Genomic DNA, 12,610 nt, shown 5'->3' with positions numbered 1-12,610 from the left:
GGAAAAAGCAAGGGAGGGCACGGGCAAGCCGTTGGTTTCCTGTTAACCGTTAAAAGGGGTTAGACGTGGTAGCACAAAAACAACGGTTGTGTAGGAAAAATGTTTAATTATTCGAAATATCTGAGGTAAAAAAATGGAAGTTCATATCCTCAAGCTCAAGTGCAGGGTGTGACAACAAAGCGGCAAATCCAACGAGGTTGGTATATCGCTGTCCAGAAATAAAGATTAACTGCGGTAACTGTATGATGGTGCTTCAACCTAGAAAAGGTCAACTGTTCATATTCTGTTTTCCTGTGTTATTTATTTTAATGGTTCCCGTGGGACACAGGTAGGTAGAAAACTTAGGGGTCAACAGTTGGAGATGCACAAATAAAAGTGGCCGAGGGGCCAAAATGGTGAGGTGAAGCTCTTGTAAAAATTGCACACTCTTTTCATCTGGGTGTGCGCAGGAGTAGTTGTTCTGTGGCAATATCTGATCTCTTTCCATACAGATATTTGGTGTAGGTCATGAGAGCCCTCATGACCTATTAGGTCGACCGGTTTCAATGGCACTCGTAATTGGGGCCATCTTCCTCAGGACAATGATTCCAAAGAAGGAAGATAAATCCAAAAGTTTCAGAGATGTCTGAAACGGGGCCAGGTTACTCCTGTAGGGATACAGAAAAGAGGGAAGGGGTGGGAGAGGGGAGACAATTGCATGAAGAATCTAGCCTTGTCAAAAAGTGTGATCTAAACCTTACACCGAGAGTGAGAGGATCGATGTGGATAAACATTCAATCTAATTGCGATGAAGAGTACAGGACTATTGGTGGTGCCTGGTCACCGGTGTCTAAACATATCTCATTGGGAAGGGGGGGGGGGAGGGAGAAGTGCTGGAGTGAGTTGACTAGGTCACAGAGGGGAAGTGCTCAGTGGCAAAATGGGAGAAGAATAGCCAAAGGTACCTCTACACACCTTGTGTGCTGGAGGAGGTCTGTCTGTCACAAGCTGGCTGGTGGCTCTGAAAAGCAAGACAGAGGGTCTGTAAACAGACAGCCAGGTGGCAGAAGTGAAAATTGAAAAAATGCAGCTGGAGTGCTGACAAAAAGGTCTGTAAACAGACAGCCAGATAGCGAAAATTGCAGATGCAACTGCAGCACTGACTGCTCTGTAAGGCCAGAGTGACAATTGGGGCTGTACCTGTGTCTTCCGTGGAGACGTCTGCTTCACTCGGTGCGACCGCTCGAAATGAGCGCGATGTCGAACTAAGGCCAACCGACTCTAAAACCAAGTGTGCAGCGCGCGCCCGCCTGGCGTCGGAATGACATCGGCGGGCGTCTAGGCAACGTCCAAGCAAGAGCAGTATGGGTCCAAACGGGAAAAACTGCCCAAACGCCCGTAAAAAGGAAATGGAAACACGGCTGACGGAGACTGCAGCTGTGTAGGACTAGGAGATGGGAGTGGACTCCTAAACCAGTGTGGATGGCAGGGGGGGAGAGGAAGAAGAGAGAAGAGGGGGGACAGAGAGGGGGGGGGGGTGGGGTGGGGGAGAGAGGGGGAGAAAACAAAAAAGGGGGGGTGGGACTTGGGCCTTCAGAGGTGCCTGTTATGCATGGAGGATGCACACTCCAGGGGTCGGGTGTGCACACCTGCAGCTTCTTCCAGCTCCTCCTCCCGTGCAGAGGCTGTGCTGCCAGCCTGCAGCGTCTGCTTTGTGATTACGCCGATGTGGGCCCAGGTGTACATAGTCCACACTGACTCCTTTGTCCCTCACTCCTACTTCCAGCAACTGGCTGGGCCGCCCTACACACACACACAGCCTCACCATGCAGCCTCCTCCAAATGCCCTTTGTGCATCATAGCGGGCATGCAAGGACACGCTGCACCTTCACCCACGCAGGCCCGGGTGTTCATAGGCCACTGACCCATCTTCACGGGGCTGCCACAGGCCTTCTCCCCCACACTGCTGCTGCAGGCCACAGCCTTCTTTGTCCTCTTTTGCACCCGACTCCGCCCCTTCTCCACCAGCACAGGCACCAGGCAGCCTGCACTTCCAGGAAAGAAAGGGGCCCCGGACCGCCCTTGATGCCAATGTGGCGACCCACCCCCTGACTCCTAGGGCAGGTCGTACCAAATGCCGGGAGCACCCGATGACAATAGTGGAGCTGTGGGCAAGCAGCAGGCGGACCGCAGGGGGCACCGTGCAGGGTCCAGCTCACCGGACTCGAACACTGTGGCTGGGGGCACCCAGCTGACAGCAGCCTCCGCTCTAGGAGATCCCAGGCCTGGGCTGCAACAAAGGCCGTGGTCACACGGCAACAGCCACACAAAGACCACACTGACTCAGAGTTGCCACTTCCTGGGGCTCTGCTGCAGTGCCCGTCACTTGCCAGCAGAGCCCCTTTTATCAAGATGACGAGGTCATGATTCACTTCCTTAAAGGGGCAATGGGCCCACACTTAAATGGGCCGTTCACAACACTTCGTGCCCAATACATGAAACCTCACACTCATCTCTCCTCAAACATCTACTGCAAACTTCTTTTCTCCCTAAATGTGGCCTGCTGTATTTGCCTTTTCCAAAATGGCTTCCATAAACATATGTAGCCTGCTTGTTCGTTCTGAAATCCAGGTTGGCATTGCTTGTTTATGTTATTGCCAGAATTGCTACTGCAGTAATGTGACGTACCTGTCATTTTTTCGAAACCCTTAGCCCAACAGGCAGTGCCCAGACACAGCGTCTATTGAGTCCGTCTGTAAAAATGTCCGTGTGCCAGGCACTGTGTCTTTTTCTATTATTCTATTTACTTACAGATTTCACTCCGTTTGCTTCTTTACGTTTCTAAAACGGATCTCGCATTTTTTCAACGACTTTCTGATTTATTGATTGTAGTTTTTAGAGTGGCTTTCCGTGTATGGAGAAAATCTGCACAACACCTGTGAAGGCTAATTGAGGGCTATTTAAGTTCGAACAAAGGTGACACCACTGTTTTTAAAATCATAATTTACGTTTTATTGACCGGGTTGAGCAGGACGTCACACCCCTCCAGAACTGAGGATCAATATCGGCATATATTGGCATATATTGGCATATATCCGCGCCCTGATGCCTGCAGGCTATGGCACATGACAAACAAATAAATAAATGAATATTACACGCTTTTTATTTGTCATTCCTTAAGAGGGTGACTTAGTCCTTGATATTTGTCAGCCTTATATAGCTAAGGGAGAAATGTATACAAATATAGGCCAATATCTACATACTGCTTGGATATAATAAGATTTTTCTCACATAGGCTTCATCAATTTAAAGTACTTCCCTAGTGCTTTTTGCTAATCAAACTACATAATTAAGTCTTTCAGGAAAGGCATACATCTTTTGTGTGCATATGCCTGGAGCATGTCTTCTTCTCTGAGATTATTGGAGATAATTCTTGTCTGATGATGTAGTGTTAATGTTTCTTTGCTCCACTTTGGACATGGATTAAGGGTTGCGAGATTTTATTTAGAGCAATTCTTTTCATCCAGCTATCAGCAGCATACAGATGGAAGGGCCGTCAAGCTTCATGATTGGTTGTTTGACTTGTGCAATTGTTAAACCCTTTTGTACAGAGAAAGTTACTCTTACACTACAGGGCAGATTTTTGCCTTTGGAGGGTCAATGGCAATGTTCTCCGTTTATATCATTGTAGAAGACCTGCTTTCTGTTAATGCTTCCAATACTGTTTTTTTTTTTAATTTAATCTGTTTGTACCTATGATGTACTGGGGATTCAGGGAAGTGAACTGTTTGTCTGTCGACACATGTACATGGATCTTATGTATGTGTACAATGTCCAAATATAGTTAGTATATGGGAGGTGTTAAGATCAATATTGTCAGTACCTGTACTTGGGCCTCCCTTTCTATTGCACGCCCAATGTCCGGCCGTGTAAGACACATATTTCTCGCAAAGACGTGGCTTGTGATTAAAAGTTGTAATAGTAATGTAGGTAGGGGATCTATTGAGGGATACTTGCAGGTGTATAGGCAGGCTGTTGTGCTGTGTATTCTGTATGGGATGGAGACACGTGAAAGCAGCCATACAAATTGGCTCAAAACAACTGGAGAAAAGCTGCTGAATTCTCTCCTTGGCCTTCCAACATCGGTTCCTGTAAAAGCCTTATGGCTGCGACTCGGGGTAACCTCTCTGTCCAGGGAAGATGGCTTGCAGCAAGGTCTCGGGTAAAATACTAACGCTTGATGACAATACGGGTACTATGCTAGTCCCTTTTGCTTTACATCCATGTCGCTGAACGGGGATTCAGCTCATGCGGATTTGGTCAACACTGTAACAAAACACTTGATGGATAGTGGACTAAAATACAGCAATATGCTGGACACTAATGTTTATTCTAAACTAAAAGCTAAATCCAAAATGGGGCTCGGTCCAATATTCCGCGTGAGCTTAGATTGTGCCGTTTTTGCGAGGGCTCAGTAGAGACAAGTTGTCATATACTTACTGACTGCACTATAAAGGCTACGGGAACGTCTGTACTTCTCCTGACAGAACATGCACTGACCAATTCTGGGCTACAATTTACTCATCAGAGTCCATGGTAATGGCAGCGGTCCTACACATATGGGAATGTATTCCTCCCCGATTTATAGTATTATAGACGCTGGTAACTGGTCTGCCAGAGTCTCTTGAGAAATAATTTTGTGTATTTTATTTGTGTCTTTTGAATATAAAATGTTCATGTAACGTGTGTGATATTCAATGTTATGTATTAATTGTATATTATGTTATTGTTATATCTGTTTTATCTATGTGTTTTCATGTATACAAATGGCTAGAATGTATTAGCCAATGCATTAAAAAAAAAAGAAACAATACGAATCAATGTCCTTTTGTATTACTATGAGAAACGATAAAAACAAACAAAAAAGAGAACGGGGTTCTACCCAATGCACCAAAACGCAGAGTCATCCTTTTTTGGTTGGATGGAATTTTAGACCCAACAAAATACTTGGATTTATTCTTACACTCATAGACCTTTCATCATAGCCTTTTATTTATTTATTGATTGTTCACTTGTTAGGTGCCTATACAGCAAGTAAAAACTGTTGCAAAGCACCCACAGGGCAAAGGGAGGGAACAAGGTAGTAAAACACATTAGTAAACACAAAATATTTAGAATACAGTGGGGGGAAAAAGGGGAAAAAAGTGCAAACCTACTATGCCTTGTGAGTATTCAGAACAAGTGTCTGTGCTCGTAGGTGAGCCACAGATAAGTGCATGGTAGAAGTACATGGTGAAGAGAGTGCTACACGGCCTAGGGCCATGATGGGTAAGTGCGAACCTCCAAGGCGGAGGGAGTGAAAGGGCAAGTATACAGGGTAAACAGGAGGTGGGACGATAGGGTGTGGGAGGTCAGGGGCCCCGAGGATGCATGAAGGCCCAGGACACCAATCACAGCAGCTGTACACATTAGCAGAGGAGAGAAGAAGGGAAGGAGGAGGTAAAGAGGAAAGTCTTGAAGAGCTTCTGGAATTTAAGGAAGTCCTGCTCAAGGTACAGAGAGAGGGGGAGGCTGTTCCATAGGAGGGAGCTAGTGGAGGAGAGCAATTGACTACCTACTCTGTTTAGCAAAACGCTTTACAGACAGAGAGTTGGTGCCAGAGGAGCGTAGAGGTCTAGAGGGAGAGTATTTAGTGAGATAAAGTTGAAGATAGTGTGGTCCCCGGGCCCATGCAGTCTTGTGGATGATGCAGAGAGATTTTAATTTAATCTGTGCAGGAACTGGGAGCCAGTGAAGGCTTTTTAGAGATGCGCTTCCTGGGTTTAAGGCCAAGGATACAACTTGCTGCCCTAATCTGGATTAGCTGGAGGGGTCGCAGAGTGGAAGAAGGTAGATTTAGGAGGAGGCTATTGCAATAGTCAAGCCTAGAGAGAACCAGGCTTCGGGTAACATTGAATCTCTGGGGAAAAGTGAGAAAAGGAAGAATACCTTTGAGAAGGAAGAGCTGAAAGTGGGACTTAGTGGCAATGTCCTGAGTGTGAGGGACCAAGGCGAGAGAGGAGTCAAAGATGATTCCAAGGTTTCTGACTTCAGAGGAAGGAGCAAGGGGAGAGTCCATGGAGGAAGGCCAGAGTGAGGGTAAGAAGGAGGGAACAGGGCTCCCAGTGGGAAGGATGTCAGTTTTACAGGTGTTGAGGCAGAGATCATTGGCAGTGCACTAGCACTGGATGGCAGATAGGCAGTCAGGGATAATGAAAGGTGCAAAAGGGTCAGCAGGAAGTTTGGAAAAGAGTTGTGTGTCATCAGCATAACACTGGAAGTTGGGTGAAAGAGGAGATGAGGCGAGCAAGGTGAGCAAGGTAGATGTTAAAGAGTCAAGGGGAGAGGATAGAGCCCTGGAGGACACCACAGGTGGAGAAGTAAGTAAGAGAGGAGGAGTGGCCCAGGATTACCTGGGGCGTGCGGTCAGTTAGGAAGGGTGTCAGCCATTCCAGTTCCCGGTCCGAGATACCAAGTGTATTGTGGAGCCTTTGTATGAGGACAGAAGGTTGACTGTGTCAAAGGTAGAGGAGAGATTGAGTAGGATGAGTACAGCTGGGGAGTTGGAGTCAAGAGATGCAAGTAGTTCTTCACAGGTGTTAAGAAGAGCGGGTTCCGTGCCTCTGGATGCTTGGAATCCAGATTGATGATTGTGGAGAACACCAATAAGTTTGGTGTGCTAGTTGAGTTGGGACAAGGCCAGCTTCTGCAGCAGTTTCGCCAGGAAGGGGGTGATGGAAAAAGGATGGTAGATGGCTAGACAGGTAGGGTCTGTTGAAGGTTTTTTCAGGAGGGGGCGCCCAAGGAGGGGAAAGATACAGAAAGAATCATTACAGGATTCTGTAATCAAAAGAATGATTACAGAAATCAGCGACTGCGGGGTCAAGAGAACCAATGTTGTCTTTGATGGTTCTGGATGAGCAATGGGAAAGCTGTTTAGAAGAGACCTTCATGGAGCAGACAAATCTTTTAACTTCTTCAGGTGTGACAGTGGAGAGGGAGGCGAGGGAGAAAGGATGAGGGTGAGGAGCCAAGGGAGGTAAGAGGGAGTGGGAAGGGATGGGAGGGTGTTCAGGATGTCCTTAGTTTTTGTGGAGAAGTGGGTGGCCAGTGCATTGCAGAGAACCAGGGAAGGGGAAGGAGGAGGGGAGGAGGAGACTGTGCAACGGTTGGCTAGTAACTTGCAGATCTTGAAAAGTTCAGCCGTGTTGTTGGAGCTCTTTTCTACGCACAGATGGAGAGTCTGTATTGCCTTTGGAGCAGGCGACAGGCCAGTTGGTCAGAGGATGAGCCAGAGGTTTGCCACTTACGTTCAGCCACTCTGCACTTTCATTTCAGGGCCGTAAATTCAGAGTTGTACCAGGTGTTATGCTTAGAGGCGGGTTTCAGACAGATTCTCATGACTGTAGTAAGAGTGTCAAGAATATTGGTGCTGGACAAGTGGAGGTTACTGAGAGCAGAGTCAGTGGTAGAGTCAGAGTTAGGGGGCTAAGGCAGAAGCTGTCACACGTTTTATCGGACGGATGTTAGTGAATGAAGTTGGCAGGGCTGACGGGTGCAGTCACAGGGCTAAAGGGACCCAGATGGGAGGAGAGGAGAGAATGGTCTGACCAAGAGAGAGGGGTGACAAGTGGGGAGGAGAGAGAGAGAGCTCACAGTGAATGCGGGCATCAATTGTGTGTCCAGCCAAATGGGTTGGACCAGAAGGGAGTATAGAGAGGCGGAGTGTTTGCCGAGTGTTTGGCAGCAAAGAAGGAGAAGGAGAAGCTCTGTTGGAGTCTGTTCTTTGTTTCTACAACTGGAACCCTTAAGAACCACCCACAGACGCGGAGCGTAGCGGAGTATTTGCCGAGTGTTTGGCAGCAAAGAAGGAGAAGGAGAAGCTCTGTTGGAGTCTGTTCTTTGTTTCTACCACTGGAACCCTTAAGAACCACCCACAGACGCGGAGCGTAGCAGAGTGTTTGCCGAGTGTTTGGCAGCAAAGAAGGAGAAGGAGAAGCTCTGTTGGAGTCTGTTCTTTGTTTCTACAACTGGAACCATTAAGAACCACCCACAGACGCGGAGCGTAGCGGAGTGTTTGCCGAGTGTTTGGCAGCAAAGAAGGAGCAGGAGAAGCTCTGTTGGAGTCTGTTCTTTGTTTCTACAACTGGAACCCTTAAGAACCACCCACAGACGCGGAGCGTAGCGGAGTGTTTGCTGAGTGTTCGCCGATGTGCGAGCAAATGGACCTTGAGACATCAGGAGACATGCACTCAAGAACACGGAGTAAGGTACGTGCATTAGATGTCTTGGCAGAAAAACAGTCTTTTAACGCATCATTAGCCACTACTCTTATCCCATCTAGTACAAAGACTGGCATAAAAGGCATTGGGAAACAATGCAAAAAACTGCCATCTAATTCAAGCCTCAATAAAGTTTGTAATACCATCACAAATGAAAACACCTCCCCAATCCCGCTAAACAATTGCTCCCCACCTTCTCCGGATGCTTGTGCAGCGCCTGGAGGGTCGCCGGCATGTTTTGAAGAGGCGTGTGACTGTCGCCGTGACTCCGGCGCCCTCTGCGATGAGGTGTTCGCCGAGGCTGTGGTCGGTGAGCAGCGCGGCCAGCGAGAGAAGCGGGCTGGGGGGGTTGTAGTCAGGGGCGTAGAAGAGCCGCCTGCGATCGCCGAGTCAATGGCGAGCGTTGGCGTGGGCGTCATCCATGTGGCTCCCCGCGGGAGAGAGGAGACGAGCTGTGAGCCGTGCACGGAGCCCTTGTGCTCTGCCGCGGCCTCCCGGCCAGCTAAAGCGGATAGCCCTAAAGAGGCAAACGCTGAGCCCCGTAGTTGTGAGGGGCCGTGCGGCTCGTTACCAGGGGTGGGCGGAGTCATTCAGGAGCCCGAACTGGCTTCGTGTGCTGCGGATGCAGAGAGAGGAATTAACTCTCTCGTGTCCGGAGACGAGGAAAGCCAAAATGAAAGGCTCCCAGATACTGAAAAGCACAGGCAAACAGGCCTAGCTGAAACAAATAACTTGACCTTTCAAATGTCTCCGGAGATAGCTCAAGCAGCCTCTCACCCCACCCCATCACCAAATGTTCTAAACGAAAATAAAGTGCCTGAATCTTCAAACGAAAACACACATCCCAAAGTTCCAAAAAAAAGTATCAGCATAAAAAAGTTGGTCACTGGTGCAGATGGTGGCAAAGATAAAGGACTGGAAGCTTACGGCATGCAAAACCTAAAGAAGCAGACAAAAAAAAGGTGCTATTCTACATCAGAGATTGGCACTCTTAGATGGCACTTTAATGGAAAAATTGCACCCTTGGAAAAAAGCAAAATTGCAAATAGTGACAAAATCGAAATGACTAAAAAGAGCCACGAAGATGCCAGTGCAAGAACCGCGCCAAAAGAAAGCCATACACCGCTCATAGGAAACGTGACCACTGAAATAACAGACGATGACCTATTAAACAACATAGTAGAGATCATAGACAAACAGACGATATACCCAACCATAGAAAAATTGAATGCTATGAATACTAATGCACAGAAAAGTGCAGTGGAAATAAACCAGAAAGAATCTACTTCAAAACGAAGCACAGAGAATGAAGTAAATGATTCTTGGGCACCTAAGCGCCCTCGAATCTACTCACCAGAGAAAATCTCTCTGCACAATAAACCGGAGGATCCTGCATATTCTGTTAATAAAGAACCTTCGACTAGTGACACTGCAACTAAAATAATGCTCGAACTAGAAAATCACAGACAAAGGACTTTTGAAGAGAGAGAGATAAACACAAATCGTGATCTGGAAATAAAAGCATTACAAGATCAAATTAAAAACTTCTTACCACACACAAAAAAAGGCCCAATAGAAACCATGACATCAGAGGACACTTCTTCATCCTCTTCAGAGTCCAGTCTAAATGAGAGTGATAGAAAGAAAAGATCAAATTTACAAAGACGTACAAACAGTACTATCCATGGATCAACAAATGAAGTGGGGTGGTTAAAAGAGACACAGGAAGCAATCATAGCATCTGTATCAATAACATTGGCCCCTTTCCTAAAACTTTATGAAGCTTTAAATGAAAACCAACAAGACCAATCAACAATGATTGCTTTAATGAATAGCAAAATGATTTACGTGGAATCAGTCATGGAGCAAATTAAAGAAAAGCGAAGTCGAGAGAAAGAAATGGACGGAGTGGTCCTAAAAACCTTGATTGATTTACTAAAAGAAGCCAAAACCGACAAACATCATTTCTTAGAAGGAATTCGAGAAATTGTTACAACTTTAGCCCCTCAATCAAAAAAGACTGAACCAAGACTGAGCCCCATGCGGCCTCGCACATGCGAGGAACAGAGCGAGGCCCAATGTGCTCCACATATGACGGGACTTGAATCAATACATCCAGGAGCCTCTGACATCGTGCCTCTGAATGCAAGAATAATCCTTATTCCAACACAAACTGAAAATGAAATTGGCCAAAATACCACATCTGAGACTGCTGAAAAATAGACTGAAAATGGAGAGAAAGCAAAAACAAGTGCTTTCCCAATATTCGATCCAATTGCAAATAAGAAGTCAGAAGTAGTAAACACAAATAACACACAAAAGAAAAGCCAAAAAAGTTTAAGTAAAACAAAAACGTGATCAGCAAAGAAAAGAAGAAGCAATGTGGATCAAGGAGTTTTTTACGAAATGTAAAAGACATAGTGGAAAAAGAGCCGTTTAGCGCCGCCTCTTGCAGTAAACCCATAGAGTCACCTACCCAGCTGATCCCTAAAAAGATCCCAACAGTCTCTGTGTCATCAGAAGAAGATAGTTCACAAGACGGAAGTATACAAGAACTCCTAGACTGCTCGGTATACGATGATGAAAATGTCCAAACAGATGAAATACAGGAACGAGTGATCATGGTTTTCAATGCATTCGAAGCCAAAGAAGTAAGCATTGATCCCAAGGCACTTGATGAAGAAGATTTCCTAACCCTAAGCGATAAACTAAAAAAATGCACAGCTAAATACTTCGAATCAAAAGAACCGAAGGGATATTCTTCACAAAAAGAACTGCAATTCACCTTCCCGAAAAATGCACAACAAAATGATATAAGAAAGGAGCCATGGCCCCTGAATGGAAAACAAGGAAATTTCAGAAACACCGGCCTGAATTCCAAATGGATGAAGCAAAAACCAAAACCACTGAAAAACACGGTTGTAATAATTGAAAAAACGGTAAAAAATGTGGATGGACTGACATTAAACCGATCAGCAATTATGAGACTTCTTCAATACATCCCTCAATTAAAAACAATAAAATCAGAAGAACTATTGTCAGTAAGCTTTCCGGACGAAGCGCGTGTTGACTTGGTAGAAATTGTGACGAACTCAGCGATACTTGCTTCGATTATGCTAGAGGCCTACGAGAATTTCAGAGCATTGGGATTTACGATCTCTAAACTAGCTGATGCTCAAACTACATATGAAGAGCCTGGAACCAGTGAAAAAAAAAAGAAAACCGTACACTTTGAGAGAACATTCTCTGGAGATGAAGGCTCGCACCATATCAATTCGAGAATCGAAAATAGAAAGGTAAATCAAAGAGAGAATTATCAACATGACCAGAGTAACATGAGTGAAAATAAAAACAAATCAGGATTGACTATAGAACCACCATACAGTACAGTGATGGAAAATGGAAATAAAGAACAAATACAAATGCGTGAAAAAGAGCATTTAAATAAAATAAAAATAACAATAAGAAGAAATGAAAAAACAAGCGAATTAATAAATATGCAACAAACGACAAAAGAAGATCCGAAATATTGGAATTGGTTAGCAGGCTCTCTCGTCACCAAACCAAAACTGTAGCCACTCAAACAAACTCACACTAACCAATGGAAAATAGGAAGCTGGAACACCAGAGGTTTCCGACATCTTTTTAATGATTTCAATCCTCTTCTAAACGAGCTAGATATTATATGCATACAGGAATCCTGACTAAAAATAGCCCCTTTTAAGGAAGGATTCACTGTGTTATGCAATCCCGCTAAAGGAAGCTCGATTGGAAGACCATCTGCAGGTCTCTTAACCCTAATTAAAAATGGGTCAGGAATACAGGTGATTGAATCTAAAAATGTTAATTCGCATACACAAGCAACAGTCATACAATTTCAGCTAGAAGCCCCAAAAGCCAACCAAAAAATGTTAATACTAAACGTCTATTGGAACTCCTCAAAAAATGAAGATGAACACTTCATAGACCAAATAATGGAATGCTTAGATGGAAAAACAGAAGCACACAAAGACCTAAATATTATCATCTGTGGCGATCTGAATGCGAATTGCTTCGAAGAAAACAAAGCTCCCCAAACTGACACAAACAAAAACGACTATAAACGTAAACGTGGGAAAATATGGAATGAAGAAATGGAAGCAAGAAGATTGCACAGACTTAATGGTAATATGAAGGGCGATATCCCACCTGCAAAGACTTGGTCAAATGGCTATGTGAGTAATATACTTGACTATATGTTTGTGTGCGAACGATTACTAGCAAAGGCACAAAGCTTTAGGATATCACCTTCGAACTACAGTGATCATGAA

This window comes from Ambystoma mexicanum, chromosome 5q, assembly GCF_040938575.1.
Source record: "Ambystoma mexicanum isolate Mex_15411 chromosome 5q, UKY_AmexF1_1, whole genome shotgun sequence".
In the NCBI taxonomy this organism is placed as follows: Eukaryota; Metazoa; Chordata; class Amphibia; order Caudata; family Ambystomatidae; genus Ambystoma; species Ambystoma mexicanum.
This window is presented reverse-complemented; position numbering follows the sequence as displayed.